Source organism: Muntiacus reevesi, chromosome 8 (genome assembly GCF_963930625.1).
Source record: "Muntiacus reevesi chromosome 8, mMunRee1.1, whole genome shotgun sequence".
NCBI classification, from domain to species: domain Eukaryota; kingdom Metazoa; phylum Chordata; class Mammalia; order Artiodactyla; family Cervidae; genus Muntiacus; species Muntiacus reevesi.
The window spans coordinates 58340118-58359170 of NC_089256.1; the positions used below are offsets into that span (position 1 = coordinate 58340118).

General features: G+C 44.8%; 1 protein-coding gene across 1 annotated transcript in view; it reads right to left on the reverse strand.

Moving 5' to 3' along the window:
• ST6GAL1 (ST6 beta-galactoside alpha-2,6-sialyltransferase 1) overlaps positions 1-19053 on the reverse strand; it is a 149891-nt gene that overhangs the window by 96402 nt on the left and 34436 nt on the right. The window contains exon 2 of the mRNA XM_065943301.1: positions 16228-16362. The gene's annotated coding sequence lies outside the window, so the exon portion shown is untranslated. The remainder of the gene's footprint in view (positions 1-16227; positions 16363-19053) is intronic.

A 19053-nucleotide genomic window follows, 5' to 3' on the forward strand; every position in this document is an offset into this window, starting at 1 on the left:
AATGACTGCTCTTAGTCTGTGAGAAAGCTTATGCTGAGTATTTTGGTGTTTTTTGTTTAATTGCTTCTGCTTTATGTTTTGGTTTCTTGGCCACAAGGCATGTGGGATCTTAGCTCCCTGATCAGGAATTGAACCTGCACCCCCCTGCATTGGAAGGTGAAGTCTTAACCACTGGACGACAAGAGGAATCCCTGTGCTGAGTTTTATCATCAAGGTTGAGGTTGGAAACAAAAGGTCAATGGGCCAGGGTAGGGGGTCAAGCCTTCCTCCAGGTTCTGATGAGACAAGATTTCCTGATTATGATCTATAACGTATGTGCTCGCAGGATAGGCCTTGAGAACTTAAAAACAAAGACAGGAAGACCTGGGAATCCTGGGGAGAGATAGAAAGACATGTGCCCAGCAGCATTCCCTGTGAAAACGCGAAGTGCTCAGAGCCCTGATGGCAGGTCTGGGGTTCTAGCAACCCAGAAGCTGTGGAAGAGACGGCGCAGGCTGCCCAGGACACACTGCAGGAAGCAATGGCCCCAGAATATCTACTCGCTTTGGCTTCTGCCACTCCTCCTTCCTGCTTTCCATCCCAGGGCTGGAATCCGTTCTGACTTTGCATAGCTCCTCAACTTTCACCTCTGTTGGAACCTTCACACACCCAAATCCTCCCCAGCATGTGCGTGCAGAGGGCAGTCACCAACCTGGCCCGAGGTCCTTAAAGCACACCGGCTTTGTGGTACAGCCAATTTCTTGAACAGGAGGAACAGGGATCTCTGAAGGCAGCTCATTTCATGTACAGATAGTTCTGAGTATACAGTTTTAGATTGTAGATTCACAATCCAGTATCTACTTCTATTGACTTCTAAGTTCTAGTTCTAAGACCAATGAATTTTTAAAAGATGAAAGTCTTCGCATGATAAAATACACTGCGCGCTAAGTTGCTTCAGTCGTACCCGACTCTTTGAGACCCTATGGACAACAGCCTGCCAGACTCTTCTATCCATGGAATTCTCCAGGCAAGAATACTGGAGTGGATTGCCATGCCCTCCTCCAGGGGATCTTCCCAACTCAGGGATCAAACCTGCGTCTCCTGCATGGCAGACAGACTTTACCACTGAGCCACCCAGGAAGCCCCTGTGATAAAATATCCTTTCAGTTAATTCATGTCACAACATTCACAGCTAATATTTATTGCAGGCCAGCCATGAGTCACACCTTACAGGCAGGAAAGTACCATACAGTATTTCCTGAACTTTCTAGATGTTAATACCATCTGGAGTACCTGCTATACACATTGCTCCCCAGACCCCACCCCAACCGGACTGAATCAGTGAGCCCCAGGTGACTAAGATCACACAACCTAGAGGCTGGTGGCCCAGTGGATCACGTGTGGCAAACATGGGTCCACTACCCAATTGTATCATTTACTCACTGCATGACCTTAGGCAACGTATTTAGCCTCTCTGAACCTTAGTCATGCATCTGTGACTTCAGAATGATGACAGCACCTATCTTTAGAGTACGCCATAAACCCCTTATACTTCCCTGGTGGGCTCAGACGGTAAAGCGTCTGCCTACAATGTGGAGACCTGGGTTCGATTCCTGGGTCAGGTAGATCCTCTGGAAAAGGAAATGGCAACCCGCTCCAGTACTCTTGCCTGGAAAATCCCATGGACAGAGAAGCCTGGTAGGCTACAGTCCATGGGGTCGCAAAGAGTTGGACACGACTGAGCAACTAAACTTTAAACTAAACCACTTAGCAGAAAGCCTGTAGATAGTGATCACTGATCCTGATATCCTGATCCTGACCACGTCTAAAGTCTAACTGCCTACACGCAGCAGTAGGAGAAGGCGGGATTAAATGCACAGGAGGCCCAGTGGCAAAGAAAGGCCTACATATCCAGGTCCTAGCTCCAAATTCACTCAGACTCAGCTCATATTGCATCCTCAGGCGCCACCATGGGGCAGAAACCCTGGCCAGCAGGACACCCCCAGCACCACAGTTAAGGAAAGAAAGGTTACCCTGAACTTCCTCCTGCCTCTGCTTCTGTTCCTCCCCTACATGTTACCCACCTCCCCTTCCTTTAGGGAATATTCAGAATGCCCAATTTATCTCCTGGTGTGCACCCAGCTTTCCTGGGAGGCAGGCAGGGGAGAGTTTGAGGCTGCAGGCTGCAGGCTGGGTGCTTCGCTCCCTAACTGTGAGGCTTTGCTTCATTCCTCTGGGACCCTCTCTTTCTGCAGTGGGGCCCATTTGCAGGAATGCTCCTAGCACAAAATCTGGCTCACCTGTCAATGAATTAAGAGCCCCACTGCTTCAGCCTATCACTTCTCTTTCTCTTAATTCCCTTGGATTTTCAGTTAGTGGGGCCACCTGTGACTCATATTTAATAGTTTAACCTATAAGCCCTCATTCATTTGTTCACATAAATATATCACCCAAGTACAGGTGATATAGAAATAAATAGGGTCAAGTCCCTATTTCTGAGGCCTTAGAGAAAGGGGAAGATCTATAAACTGATAGGTGGAAAGACCATGTAAGGTATCAAGAACTAAGGGCTGGGGGTGGTGTCAACTCAGAAGTCAGAAAAGGTAATGTTCACTCTGGGTTTTGAAGGATGAATAGGAGTTTATGAGGCAGCAAAAGGTATGTCCAACAGCGGCGGGGGAAAACAGTGCAAAGGTTCAGTCACGAAAGTGGGCCTGTTGTACTTAAGAAATATTAAGCTGTGAAGGGTAAAGGTATGAGAGCTGCAGAGATGAGAAACGGGGTTCAACAGGATTATCTGCGCAGACATTAAGGAGGCTTTCCAAGCAAGCAAGTGATGTTGCTAGATTATTTTCTCTAAACTCAGAGTTGAGCTCCTGGCACTAAAAAGGAGCTTTGGTAGAGCATGAAGAGGGGTCATTTCAGCTGACAGAGGGGAAGGAGCCAGAGACCATTTATCCTCAGCCCTAGGCTGGTCTGCAGCCCCACCATCTACTCCACGAAACCTTGACCCAACTGACACTGAACTCTAGTCAAGTTCCTGTTTACAGAGCGATAAGAAGCCACAAAATGAGACACAGAGGAGCTGGGACCAACTGTAGGAACAAACCAAAGGGAAGAGGAGGAATCATTTTGTGTCCGGTGGCTCATGGTGTCCTCAAAGGCATCCTCAAAGCCAGATGACTCTGGATTAGAATCCCATCTCCACTCTTTACTACTTAACACGACCTTGTGTAATTCACTGCACCTCTCAGAGGCTGTTTTCTCATCCTTTACACAGAGCTAACAAGCTCTACCTCAAAGATTTGTTCTAAAGATTAAAACTACATCACTTATTTCAAGTGGCCAGCATAGCATCCACTGTAAAATGGTTCTCTAAATACTACTAAACTGATTTTAATACGTTCATTTTTGTCTCAGGGGGAGGAGGCCACCAGACTAAAGGATGTTCAAAGAACGGCAGGTCCCCCTGAAGCACCAGAATGGAGTCAGCCCCCTGAGACACTCACTAGGCAGTTGTGAACTCCTAGGTGAGACCCTGATCCACCCCTTCCAAGTTTCTCTCCGCCCTCCGTGGCTGTTTGCAGTTTCTGTAGGACAGGATCACATTTTCCACCTGAGCCCCTGGGCCTAGGAGAGCTGGGGGCCTTGCAGCCCAGGACTTTTCAGAGGGCTCACATGACAACCTGGCAAGGCGCAGCCATTCCCAGCAAAGGCATTAATAATACACGCCTTTTTCCACAAACTCTGGCAAACAGTCTACAGTGACAAGTGAAAACATTGAGTCCAAATTCTCACGGGGGCTGAGGAGGCCAAAATAACTTGCCTATCAGGGCTAAATCATGGGGCTGAGTCACAGTTATGTGCAGGGGTGGTGGCCAAATGAAATGGCTGACGATAAAGCTAAGAACTGAAGCAAAACTGTGTTCCTTGAGGAATAAACTGCCTGCACTGCCTCTGAATGATTCAAGTGGAAAGTTTCCTCGACCCAGAGGCACAGAGAAAGGAAGCCGTGAGACATATTGGTTGAGGAATGAATTTAGCTGTAGACAGCATCTCAGCAAAAGCCCAAAACATAGCAGCTACCAGAGGCGGCCCAGAGACCATGTGGTAGGAGAACTGAGGAAGCACAGGCTGATCCCCTCCAGGACCAGGAGGACAAGCAGAGTAGGTTTCAGCAGGATTTTTGTCTCCTTGTGTGTACCATTGCTTTGCTGTTGTTATTGTTCAGTTGTTAAGTTGCGTTTGACTCTTTTGTAACCCCATGGACTGTAGCCCATCAGGCTCCTCTGTCCATGGAAATTTCCAGGCAAGAATACTGAAGCAGCATGCCATTTCCTTCTCCAGGAGATCTTTCTGACTCAGGGATCGAACCTTTGTCTCCCACATCACAGGCGGATTCTTTACCACTGAGCCACCAGGGAAGCCCTTGGTTGTACCGTATCAGCACCATACCAGCGCCTGGCTTCCAGGCACTCAGTTGTATGAATAAAGAAATACATGGGGGGATCAGGCAGCACGAGCTAGTAACCATGCAAATCTAAGCCAGCCCCTTATCCTCTCCAAACCTCAGACTTCTCATCAAGAAAATGGGACAATGACAACTACTTTGAAAGGTTCTTATAAGAATAACGAGTGAAATAGCCCCAAAAAGAATGCTAAGTAGCAGGCACTCTAGAAATGAACTCCTTAGAATTAGCCCTTGGTCTTCCAACAGAGTCCTTGAGTATCAGTTCATTTCAGTTCAGTTGCTCAGGCGTGTCCAACTCTGCAACCCCATGAACTGCAGCAAGCCAGGCCTCCCTATCCATCACCAACTCCCGGAGTCCACCAAACCCATGTCCATTGAGTCGATGATATCATCCAAACATCTCATCCTATGTCGTCCCCTTCTCCTCCTGCCTTCGATCTTTCCCAGCATCAGGGTCTTTTCAAATGAGTCAGCTCTTCACATCAGGTGGCCAAAGTATTGGAGTTTCAGCTTCAGCATCAGTCCATCCAATGAACACCCAGGACTGATCTCCCTTAGGATGGACTGGTTGGATCTCCTTGCAGTCCAAGAGACTCTCAAGAGTCTTCTCCAACACCACAGTTCACAAGCATCAATTCTTACGGTGTTCAGCTTTCTTTATAGTCCAACTCTCTCACATCCATACATGACCACTGGAGAAACCATAGCCTTGACCAGACGGCCTTTGTTGGCAAAGTAATGTCTCCGTTTTTTAATATGCTGTCTAGGTTGGTCATAACTTTCCTTCCAAGCAGTAAGCATCTTTTAATTTCATGGCTGCAATCACCATCTGCAGTGATTTTGGAGCCCAGAAAAATAAAGTCTGACACTATTTCCCCATCTATTTGCCATGAAGTGATGGGACCGGATGCCATTATCTTAGTTTTCTGAATGTTGGGCTTTAAACCAACATTTTCACTCTCCTCTTTCACTTTCATCAAGAGGCTCTTTAGTTCCTCTTCACTTTCTGCCATAAGGGCGGTGTCATCTGCATATCTGAGGTTATTAATATTTCTCCCGGCAATCTTGATTCCAGCTTGTGCTTCCTCCAGCCCAGCGTTTCTCATGATGTCCTCTGCATGTAAGTTAAATAAGCAGGGTGACAATATACAGCCTTGACATACTCCTTTTCCTATTTGGAACCAGTCTGTTTTTTCATGTCCAGTTCTAACTGTTGCTTCCTGACCTGCATACAGGTTTCTCAAGAGGCAGGTCAGGTGGTCTGGTATGCCCATCTCTTTCAGAATTTTCCACAGTTTATTGCGATCCACACAGTCAAAGGCTTTGGCATGGTCAATAAAGCAGAAATAGATGTTTTTTTGGAACTCTCTTGCTTTTTTGATGATCCACAGGATGTTGACAATGATCTCTGGTTCCTCTGCCTTTTCTAAAACCAGCTTGAACACCTGGAAGTTCTCAGTTCACGTGTTGCTGAAGCCTGGCTTGGAGAATTTTGAGCACTGCTTTGCTAGCATGTGAGATGAGTGCAATTGTGTGGTAGTTTGAGCATTCTTTGGCATTGCCTTTCTTTGGGATTGGAATGAAAACTGACTTTTTCCAGTCCTGTGGCCACTGCTGAGTTTTCCAAATTTGCTGGCATATTGAGTGCAGCACTTTCACAGCATCATCTTTTAGGACTTGAAATAGCTCAACTGGAATCCCATCACCTCCACTAGCTTTGTTCATAGTGATGCTTCCTAAGGCCCACTTGCCTTCACATTCCAGGATGTCTGGCTCTAGGTCAGTAATCACACCATCGTGATTATCTGGGTCATGAAGATCTTTTTTGTACAGTTCTTCTGTGTATTCTTGCCACCTCTTCTTAATATCTTCTGCTAGGTCCAGACCATTTCTGTCCTTTATTGAGCCCATCATTGCATGAAATGTTTCCTTGATATCTCTAATTTTCTTGAAGAGATCTCTAGTCTTTCCTGTTCTACTGTTTTCCTCTATTTCTTTGCGTTGATCGCTGAGGAAGGCTTTCTTAACTCTCCTTGCTATTCTTTGGAACTCTGCATTCAAATGGGTATATCTTTCCTCTTCTCCTTTGCTTTTCGCTTCTCTTCCTGAGAAGAAGCCTTGAGTATCAGCTGTTGCCAATTCTCATTGGTGAAGGAGGGAGAAGATTGGGAGGAACAGTGAAAATAGAAGATAAACCAACTAAAGGTCACACATCAAAGGAAGATAAAGAAGACCCCAGTGGTCACCCCTCCATGTGTGGCCCTAGACAAGTCACAAATTTCTCTGGCTCTCAGAATTCTCTGATAAGAAGGGGGGCTAGATCTTAGCAGTGGTCTTCACATTGTGCTCCAGGAAGCCTAGAGAATCTGTGGAGACCCTAAGGGGCTATCTTCCAGAAAGGAGGAAGTAGACAGGCAGGCCCCCAGGCAGCTTCAGGAAGCTTCCTACCAAAGGTGATCTTCTGAAGAAACAGTTCCTCCCTTGGTCCTTAACTTTCTGAAAGCTAATGCTTTCTGCAAAATTGCCAGCATCCTCCCAACCACCAGTTCTCTGCAGGAATCTGGTCTAGGACCCTGGCTCTCAGGGTTATGCAACACAGGGTTCACTGTCGGGGCCTCCTTAAATTTTGCGCCCAAGGGACCTCACTCACCTCGAGTACCAGCCCTGAGTCCCCAGCTCTTCTTCAGAGTCTGCACTCACTCACCTCATTGACTTCTGGCACTTCCCTCCCTGGAAATCTCTCACTACTACCTTCAGTGGCTCTACCTTCCACCAGGATAAGTGTTCCACTTCTTTCTGGTTCCTCTCCTTCCTCCTGGGCAAGAGGAGTAGGACCAGGAGAGGCATGGAGGGAAAGTGTACCAGACAAGCAGAAAGCCTGATGGAGAGGAGGCTGTGGAGCCTGGCTCTGGACAGGCTGAATTTGAGGGGTTGGTTGAAGTACAATAGGCAGATGGGTAAGGCAGGTATGGACCCTAAGAGAAGAAGTTGGGACAGAGAGGTTTTCTCCCCTACCTGGAAGAATCTTCTCTCCCACCCACTTCTTCTTTCCTTGCCCCGCTTCCCCTGTTCACACCAAGTCCACATCACCTAACCCATGCCCACTTCTCATCCCTCATATCACACGAGTTTATTCTCCCAAGCCCAGCTCTGAATAGTCACGCCCCTACCTTGGAGACTTGAAATAGCATCTTCCCTGTTTGCTCCAGCCAGTCCAAATCCCTCAGTCTAGCATCCAAACCTCCCACCTTGCCCTCATCACCACCGCACTGTATGCAGATGCGCCCTAGGCTGTTGACCACCTGAAGAGCCAAGCATCCCTGACTTTCCTGGCACTCTTTTCCTCTTTCAGTACACCTCACCACTCACCCCAAGTCCACCTGCAGAATCTTCACACTGCAAACAGCACCCCCAATCTCCTCTCTTCCCAGATCCTGCAACCACTCTTGCCAAAGCTTACAGCTGTGTGCAGATATTGGAGAGTATGCTTCCCTCCAGCTTGGCCAGTAATTTCAGTGCAATCAGCAGGTGTTGCAAAAGCATGGCCTTTGCCTCATCAATTAGGAGTCACAATATAGAAAGCTATCACCTGCCCCGCAGCAGCCACAGGTAACCTATAACCTGCAGGCTATTGTTTAGTTGCTAAGTCCTGTCCAACTCTGTGCGACCCCATGGACTGGAGCCCACCAGGCTCCCCTGGCTACAGGATTTCCCAGACAAGAATACTGGAGTGGGTTGCCATTTCCTTCTCCAGGGGGTCTTCCTGACCCAGGAATCAAACCTGTATCTCCTGCATTGGCAGGCAGATTCTTTACTGTCTGAGTTGCCAGGGAAGCCCAACCCGCAGGTAAATTACATTTAACAATGTATCTTCAACAGGAAGCTTGTCAGCCTCCGTCTCCACTTGTTTCTCTCTTTATTGCCTTTTGCACCTAACCCAGCTGTGATCTCCAGTAGGCTCTCAGTAAATACTAATTGAATTAATTAATGAGATCCTTCTACTGGGAGCACAGAACTAATTCCATACAAAATAATTACAGAGCTGTTTCCATGAAAAATAACTTCTTGATCTTTCCATTTGAAGATGACCCAACCAATGATGGAAATGTTCTAAAAGTGGATTTTAGTGATGGTTGTGCAACCCAGTAAATTTACTAAAAATCACTGAACTTATACCTAAAGCAAGTTAATTTCATGGAATACAAATCCTATCTCAATAAAGATGCTTTTTAAGAAGCCTGTGTGATGAATAAATCCACCATGGTGGCTCACTGTGTTTGGTTGAGTAATAAGTTGGCTGAGTCATGAGAACATTCAAAAACAAAGAAACAACAAAAAATGATGACCCAGTCCTGTGAGGTGTGACCCTGACTGTAGTCTCCATCCCCATGGGATCAGCAGCAGCTGTAAATGGTTAGGGATGAGTAACCTCACAAAACAGCCTGGGTTGTTGGGGTGGAGAGAGCACTAGGATGACCATGCATTGGGTCAGTCTATAGTCAGGATGCAGCAGAAAGTGAACTGATCTTGTAGAATGTTCCACAAGGTCCTCTGCGGTAGATCAAGGCTAAGGAATCAGACTCCAAACAGAATCACTCCCCCAAGGAGGCATCCTCTGACCTCAGACTGGTTAACTCACCCAGCACCAACAGAATTTCCTTTACAGAAATCCACAGTCCATGAGTATACACTTGGTTGTGTTATTAATTAATTCATATTTCTCTCTGTAGACCACATGCTGTATGAGGTCAAGGACTGTAGCTCTAGGGCTCACGGTGCCTAGTACAGAAGCAAGCACACCTTACATTCTTAAAGTTGACTAGACGTTGATTGAGTGGACACTCATCTTTGATTAAAGTGGGACAAGGTATACAGACACCTCGTTTTCCTTCAGGGCAGTACTGCAGTGCAGCTGGGTATTCATAATTCTTAAGGGCTTCTATAGAGGAGAGGGAACCAGCATTTTCTAGGGTAAGTCACTACACCACCCCTACTTATCCTTCCAATCTACCCACTAGGTATGGTTACTGCCCTATTTACAGGTAAGGAATCCGAGGCTCTGCATCTGTCAGTTTCTCATGGGAATTAAATCAGAAAATATACACAAAGCACTTGTTATCCAGTAAGAGTGCTATATAATGCTTAGCTACCATTATTATTTTTCCCAGCACATTGAAGCTGCCTCCCCACCCATAATTAAAAAGCAGAGACGACCCCGAGCACAGGAAGGGCCTGAGGCCATGGCAGCCTCCCTTGGCACCTCAGACCTCCAAGCACTGAGATAAGCCACCCAGAGTCAGACCCCGAGGTTTCTTCATCCCAGCTGCCAGGAAGTACATATTCTGGCACACGCGGCCCAGGGAAGGAAGGGGTGGAGGAGACCTTACCCCAGGGAAGGAAGGGGTGGAGGAGACTTTACCCCAGAGCCTATTAAAAAATCAACACAAATTGTTTGCTCATCTGTGGGAAACAATAAAAAAGAAAAAAAAAAAATCCTCTCCTGAAAAAAACACCCAAGTCTATAAACTATCACTTTCCTGGAGCCACCCAGGACAATGAAGAAAGATCCTATAGCCAGCTAACTGGATCAGAAAACAAGCGAAGCCAGACTTCCAGGGCAGCTCTAAAAACGGTGGGAGGGGGCTGTCAGCTTCCTTTTGCTTCTCACATTTAAAAAATACAGGCTGAAGTCGAGATTAACACAGCCAACCTGAGAGCAGAAAGGGAAAGAGAGCCACTAGAGAAATGCAGATGAAGACCACAATGAGCTACCACTGCACACCTATCAGAACAATGATATTAAAAAGAAGACACCCACTAACTATCCTTCTTCCATCCTTCCCTGCCACTCCCTTCCTTGGCAATCATAAGTTCATTCTTGAAGCCTGAGAATCTCTTCTAAGTTCATTTGTATCATTTCTTTTTAGATTCCACATATAAGGGCTGTCATATGATACTGTTCTTTCTCTGTCTGATTTACTTCATTCAGTAGGGAGTTTGGGATGGACAAGTACACACTGCTATATTTAAAATAGATAATCAACAAGGACTTACTGTATCATACACGGAACTCTGCTCAGTATTATGTGGCAGCCTGGATGGGAGGGGACTTGGAAAGAGAATGCATACATGTATGACTGAGTACCTTTGCCGTTCACCTGAAACTGTCACATTGTTAATTGGCTATACTCCAATGTAAAATAAAAAGCTTTTTTTCCTTAATTTTTGAAGAAACGTTTGTGTTCAAATTGATGAATTAGACTGCTTTTTTTCCAATGAAAAATAAAGAGGATGCTGCGATTGCTGATGAGGAGGTGGAAAAGTAGATCTTCCCTACATTGCTGGCGGAGACAGAAAACCATACAGTCACTCTAGAAAATACTTAGGCAGTTTCTTAAAAAATTAAAAACATACTTACAATACAACTCAGCAATTGCCCTCCTGAGCATTTATCCTGGAAAAATACACACACAAAAAAAATTGGGGGGGGTTCTTTTTTTTTGAAAAATAAAATTTGATGTTCACATAAAAACTTGTGCAAAATTGCTCACAGCAGTTGAATCTGTTATAGTCAAAAATTAGAAACAATCCAAATGTCCTTCAATGAGTCAACAGTGAAACTGATACATTCATACAATGGAATAACACCCATCAGTTAAAAAAAAAAAGAGCTAACTATTGGTACTCTCAACAACCTGGAGGGACCTGAAGTACATTCTGATGAGTGAAAACAAACCAGTCTCGGAAGGTTGCATATTATATGAGTCTATTTACAGAACACTCTGAAAATGACAAAATTACAGGGATGAGAAAGGGTCAATCCAGCATGACAATGAATGGGTGGCGTGACAGAGACCTCTGTGTGGAGGAATAGTTCTGTACCTTGATTGCAGTGGTGGCTCCACTAATCTAAACATGTGAGAAAATGAGACAGAGTTCCACACACAGCTGTACCCAAACTCAGGTTCCTGGTTTTGATACTGTACTATAATTGTGTAAGATGAAACCAGGGGAAGAAACTAAAGGATACACTAGACCTCTCTATACTGTCTTTGCAACTACAACTGAATCTATAATTGTTTCAAAATTAAAAGTTAAAAATAAATACAGCCAGTAGCTGAGCATCTGGGATTCCAGCCCACACCACATCCTTCCACTCCCCAAATCCCAGGGCTCCAATCAAATGACTTACAATTGGGCATGCACCATGATGTTACATATTTCCATGCCTTTGCACATACAAATTCCTACCTACACTGCCCTTCCCCTGCCTAGCTAACATATAATTTCCTTTAAGCCCCAGTTCACATCCCTTTACCTCCTGAAAGATTCCCTGAACTTCGCATCCTAAGATGACTGATCTTCGTTTGTACTCCCTGAGCACAGCACCGCTCAACTGAATTGTAATTGCTAATGTGTTACTGTTTCCCACCAAAAGCAAGTCACAGAATTAGAAAATAGATTTGCAAAGTCTCCAATTAAAAAAACTGGTCTGTAGAATATATAAAGAACTTTTATGATCCAACCATAAGAAGACAGTTCAATTTCATTTAATGAACAAAAGATCTGAATAGACATTTCACCAAAGGAAATACGCAGATGCTAAATAAGCACATGAAAAAATAGTCAACATCATTAATCTTCAAAGAAATGCACATAAAACCATGAGATTTCTTAGGGGAAGCACGCTGATTGAAACCGCCCACCCTGGCCAGGCATCATAGTAACCATTTGCATGAGTTGTTTTATGACAGGAGATCCTGATAAGGAATACAGAACTAATAAACCACCACCAACAGGAAGAGTTCGGGAAAGGTCGAAAGGAGACACTGCCTGTCCATCCACTTCCCAGAATCCCTCTCGCTAGCATCCATCTTGGCCGACAGATGCGTGCACCACCAGGAAAGACTGAATTAGAATGATTGGCCAAAGACCACCCAGAAACTAATCCCATGACCATAAAACCCGAGACTGTGAGCAGTTCTCCTGGGTTCCCTTACCCTCCTGCTCTCCACCCAGGTGCCCTTTCCAATAAAATCTCTTGCTTTGTCAGCACATGTGTCTCCCCGGACAATTCATTTCCGAGTGTTAGACAAGAGCCCAGTTTCGGGCCCTGGAAGGGGTCCTCCTTCCTGCAACAATATCACCACCAACCTATTAGAATAACTAAAATTAAAAAGACTGACCACACCAAGTGTTGACAAAGTGGAGACTTGGAACGTCCATACATTGCTCGTGGGCATATAAACTAGTACAACTAATTTAGAAAAATTCGGCAGCTCCTTAAGCTAAACATACACCTACCATATGACCCAGACATATTACTCCTAGGTATTTACCCAGAAAGAGTGCATAAACCTCCACAAAACTTGTTTCAGAAATGCTTATAGTGGCTTTCTTCCCCAAAACAACTTGTTCTTGAAATATAGTTGATTTACAATGTTGTATTAGTTTCAGGTGTCCAGCAAAGTGATTCAGTTATATACACATATCTTCTTCTGCAGATTCTTTTCCATTATAGGTTATTACAATATATTGAATATAGGTCCTTATTATTTATCTATTATATATACAGTAGTTTGTATCTGCTAATCTCAAATTCTTATTTAATCCCTGCCTACACCCTTTTCCCTTTGGTAACCATAAGTTTGTTTCCTAAGTCTGTGAATCTATTTTGTAAATAAGTTCATTTGTATCATTTTTGGGGGGATATCATATGATATTTCTTTCTCTGCTTGACTTATTTCACTTAGTATGATAATCTCTAGATCCATCCATGTCACTGCAAATATATTGGCTTTAACAGCCAAAAATTGATAACAACCCCAAAACTCTGTCAACAGATGAATGGATAAACAAATCTTGGTATTTCCATACCTTGGGACACTATTCAGCAATAAAGGAATGAACTACTGATGCACAAACACAGATGAATATCAAAATAATTATGCTGAGTGTAAGATGAAAATATGCTGTATTATGCAATTTATGTAAAGTTCTAGAAAATGCAAACCAATCCACAGCAATAAAGCAGATTAGTGGTTGCCTAGAGATGGGAGGCAGAACACAGACGGAGCAGAAGGGAAGGATTAGGTGAAGGAAGAAACTTGGGAGGATAATGGTTATGTTCATTGATTTGTGTTGAAAATTTCATAAGTTTATGCATATGTCAAAACTCACTAAGTTTTTGCGACTTAAATATATGCACGTTTTTGTCTCTCAATTATATCTCAGTAATTTTGCATTGGGAAAATTTTGCACAGGAAAATTTTGCATGGGAAAAAAGTGGTGGTTATCATCTAATAAGCAGCTACCTTGTGGGCAGAACATTATAAAAATAACCATTAATCTGGGCTTCCCTGGTGGCTCGGTGGTAAAGAATCTGCCTGCAATGCAGGTGACCCAGGTTCCATCCCTGGGTTGGGAAGATCCCCTAGAGAAGGAAATGGCAACCCGCTCCAGTCTTCTTGCCTGGGAAAACCCATGGACAGAGGAGCTTGGCGGACTACAGTCCATGGGATCTCAGAGGAATCAGACATGACATAGAGACTAAGCAAGCAAAAGGGGAAAAAAAATATAATTATTAACCTTCACTCGGGGTAGGTATTATTCAGCCCAGTTTACAAATGAGGAAACTGAGTCAGAAAGACAAGGTAATCATGCAGCTTTACTGTGAAGCCTGGCTCAAACCCAGATCAAGTGTCTCCAAAGCGGAAGCACGGCACCTGACGCCACCATGAGCTCAATCAACACCCTTCTCTACCCTTCCAAGTGTATACATGTACCTTTAAAGGTCCTCAGATAATATCTTCTCAGCTTGTTTCACTGACCTAGAAAGCCAAGCTCCTGATGAAGGAAGAGGACTTAACTCCAAGCGTACCAGAAGGGCATGTCAGATACAGAGGAGGGGCTGGGGGGGGTGGGGGAGGCAGGGCTGGCACCTGGAGGACACCCGCCTCTGCCCTTGCCAGGTGCAGACGAGGCTCAGCCAGCACATGGCCTCGGGAGCAGTACCCTCTCCCCAACCGTATCCCCCCCCCCCCCCTTGGAGCACACACCTTCTCCTCAGCAACTACAACTGCTAACCGCAGCTGTGGGACCAGGCTTCTTAAAATGAAAGTGTGGGACCAGATGACCTCTACAGTCCTTTCCACTTTTGTAATTTTCCAAACTACAGTTCTACACAGTCCCCTGATGCCCTGCCTTCTTTCTCCCCATCCCCTCTTGCAGGCTACTTAAAGGAGGTGGCGAAAAGCAGCCAGAAGGTTCAGAAAGTGAGGGAGAGGGCAGAGGTTGGGGTTCCATTATGCTAATTTAATTAGTTCTAATCTGCCGACAGCAGGGCCTGGAAGAAAGAGCTTTTGTTTAAATTTCACATTTGGCAGGAAGTGCCCCTGCTCCTCTCTAACCCCAACTCTCCATCCTCCCCCCCATCAGAGCTTGTGAGTCCAAAGTTCTGATTTCAACCCTGGCTCTCACGTCCAGCAGCGCCCAGGCTTCCTTTTCACACTTCTCTTGATTTCTTGATTTTTCCAGGAAGGAAATCTCCCCCAGATGTCGGTCCATAAATGGAGAGCTTTCATCGGCCCTTATGAAAGGGTGTCAGTAATTCACAGATTTCCCCCGAAGCAAGAGCCAAAAGGAGAAGTGCCAGCCAGTTTGTCTGCATCAATAAACCAAAGGCTTACCAATCAATTAAAGCCCCTCCCCTCCACGAGCAGAAAAATTTACAACATGCAAAACATTTCATTTTCACTCTTAACGGGACTCACTTTATGGGATAATAAGAACAGAAACTCATTCATTTATTTAATTAATGATTATAGAGCACTTAGAGTTCACAGGGGAGGAAGCGGAGGGACACACAAGTGAAGTGACCTGTCCTGTGCCTCCCAGCGTGGGGGACAGGAGTGGGGGCGGGGGAGGCCCATCAGACTCTCCAAAGCAAAACATCCCAGCCCTGGCTAATTTCAGTGGTGTCAGTTTTCCCACTATAGCCCATTTCAAGTCGCCAACAATTTTTAACAACCAATTTGCAAAATTCCTGAATATTTAAAATCAGCTCAGGATAGCCTCCAGAAGAGAGGTGAGTTCTCCTAGCTCCTGAGTATTCCCTCTGCCTCCCCTCTCTGCCTCCACGCAGGCTCTCTGCCTCCAAGCAGGAGGAGCCAACATGTGCTGGAGGCCTGAAGAGTAATTTTAATGAAAATTACCTGAAGGTCCGTTAACAGGGGTAAGATTTCAGGCGTGTTTTCTTTTCTTCCTCGTCATTATTTCTCCATTTTACTTTTATAATCAGAACATATCTAGGTAATTTAAGTCATTTTTTAGTAGGCTTAGTGGACTGTTTTGCAATAACCTCCCCAGGTAATTTCTGTCACTATATTCCTTGGGGGGAGTGAGGGAGTTGTTTCCTAAAAACTCCACTTCCCCAGCAGAACAGAGCTGGTGTACCAATATTACGCATTCCCTGAGCTTGGTGCAGTCTTACCTGAAGGATAAATTCATTCCCTTGGGAGTTCAAATTTCACCCGCAATTGAGAAAACACAACTTTCTGTTAAGAGTCCAGAAGACCTGCCCTAAAAAATCAAAACCTCTTAGGCCACCAAATGACCTTGCCCCCGATTGGGCTGAAATAGAAGCTGATGGTTTGAACCAGAAATAAGTGGCCTTTATCTCCTGAGCTTGAGAGGATGAAGTGTCCAACAGCCCACCCCAGCACCGCAAGAGGCATTTTACCTTCTTGATCCCCAGGCTAGGATTCGAGGGCTCTTACCTCAGCGATGGGACACAGGCCTTGCCCCGGGCTTGGGCAGGCTCACGTGGGCCAGCTCATTTCAGCTGCAGTCTACTTCACTGCTTCTCTCTGGGCTGCTCTCTGCAAATCTCAGCACAATTCACTCTACACTGCCTGCAGGAAGGGAAAAAAAAACAAAGCCAAGTTAGTGACTGAGCATCAGAGGCACACATGTTAATACACACGGGAGGAGAAACACCCTTGCTCCTCCCACCCCCTATCACTCTGGCCACTTCAGAGCCCCTTCCAGAACTCCAGCCTCCTTCCCAGGGTTCAACCTGGCCATCTGTTCACCCAGACCTACCCCTTCTGGAGCTGAGCAATTTCAGAGTGAGCTGCAGATTAAGCAAAGCAAACTCTTCTACAATCACTTAATCCTCATGCTACTTGCTATTATTGGTAAGAAAAGCAAGAGTAAGAAAGCATTAGTTCTGGCCCTGAGTCTTATGTTTAGCTAAGGTTTGTGGACAACCGGGTTCCATCAACAAATACATCCAACTGGCCCACAGTCTCCCTTTGACCTATAGCAAATTCTTTATGATGTTACAAATGTGAATTCAATTCCTAAACTTATTGGGGAACATTTTTAACTGAATCTAAAGTTTCAACTTGTATGTTATTATTGTGTCTGGGTGGATAGTGTTTGTTTTTTAAAGTAACTGTTGTTTTTCTTAGTACCAAAGAAATGTATGTTTAGTCTTGAAATTTTAGACGCTATAGCTGTCAAAAGAAGGGGGAAAAGTTACCCTCTCTTCTCCAGCCAAGATAACTACAGATAACACACCCTTCCTGATTTTGTTATCTGGCTTTTTTACAAAGATCCAATAAAGTCATGGTTTAGCAATCATATTAAAAGTATATGCCTCTGTACCAAAAAGCTGAACAATTAAGTCATCTTCAACTCTTTTTTTGCAAATTACAGATTTGTTGTCGTTCAGTCGCTTAGTCATGTCCGACTCTTTGTGACCCCATGGACTGCAGCACACCAGGCTTTCCTGTCCTTCACCAACTCCCAGAGTATGCTCAAACTCATGTCCATTGAGTCGGTGATGCCATCCAACCATTTCATCCTCTGTCGTCCCCTTCTCCTCCCACCTCAATCTTTCCCAGCATCGGGGTCTTTTCCAATGAGTCAGCTCTTCACATTAGGTAGCCAAAGTATTGGAGTTTCAACATCAGTCCTGCCAATGAATATTCAAGGTTGATTTCCTTTAGGATTAACTGGTTTGATCTCCTTGCAGTCCAAGGGATTCTCAAGAGTCTTCTTCAACACCACAGCTCAAAAGCATCAATTCTTCAGCGTTCATCCTTCTTTATGGTCCAACTCTTACATCCATACATGACCGCTGGAAAAACCATAGCTTTGACTATATTGACCTTTGTCAGCAAAGTAATGTCTCTACTTTTTAATATGCTGTCTAGTTTTGTCATAGCTTTTCTTCCAAGGAGCAAGTGTATTTCATGGCTGCAGTCACCATCTGCAGTGATTTTGAAGCCCAGGAAAATGAAGTCTGTCACTGTTTCCATTGTTTCCCATCTATTTGCCATGAAGTGATGGAACCAGATGCCATGATCTTCATTTTTTTTATTTTTTGAGTTTTAAGCCACCTTTTCCACTCTCCTCTTTCACCTTCATCAAGAGGCTCTTTAGTTCCTCTTCCCTTTTAGTCATAAGGGTGGTGTCATCTGCATATCTGAGGTTATTGATATTTCTCCCTACAATCTTGATTCCAGCTTGTGCTTCATCCAGTCCAGCATTTCACACAACGTACTCGGCATAGAAGTTAAATAAGCAGGGTGACAATATACAGCTGTGACATACTCCTTTGCCAATTTTGAACCAGTCTGTTGTTCCATGTCCAGTTCTAACTGTTGCTTCTTGATCTGCATACAGGTTTCTCAGGAGGCACATAAGATGGCCTGGTATTCCCACCTCCTTAAAACTATGGGGGAAATTCACAGTTATTTCCATAAGACACAGTCTTAGAAGTCAAATTGCAGGGTCAAAGAGTTTCCAAATTTCTCAGGCTTTTGAACAGTCTTGGCGGGCTCTCTGCAGAACTATCATATCACACAAACTCCTAGGAGTGGAGAACTCTGCCCATTCCTCTAACGCTCCTCTCCTACCCCAATCCCTCCCTCACCCACATTCTTGCTCATCACATGTAACATTTCTAGTGGTAAGAAGTGTAGAGTTTGGGGCACCCAGGTTTTTCACATTTCATATTCACACTCAGCTCAGGCCAAGGCTAAAACAAGGACCAGGATGAGAAAATGAGTTCCCCTAATCAAGCTTTGGGGAGGGGGGAGATACATGAATAAGAATTGGTAAAGAGGGAAAAAGTGAAAAATCCAACGAAGAGAGGAATGGTAGTACACAAGGATATTGTCCAGAAGAAAGAGACCCTGAGATGCTAAGAGAAATAAGAGGAAGCACAGATGGAAGCACAGATGCTGGGAACTGACATCAGATGAAACTGAAGTTGAAGTGAGGCCATTTGAGGGGGTGCAAATGTCAAAATCTCACAAAGATTCATGACAGAACAGAGCAAACAACAAAGGATCAGGCAAGATAGAAAAACAAAAAATCACTTGTGACATCTGTGCACTTTGCTGCTGTCTATAATTAATACCAACAAAACACCAAGAGCCAGAGTCACTGTGGGGAAAGTGAGCCAAGCCAGGAAGAGTTACTGCCTGCAAACACAGCTGAGCTGGTAGCTATCTGGGAGCCTGCCAATAAGGAACCTTTTCCAGGAAAGAGGAGCAAAGTGCCCCCAGGGCCAGAGAACCATGGAACTGCTT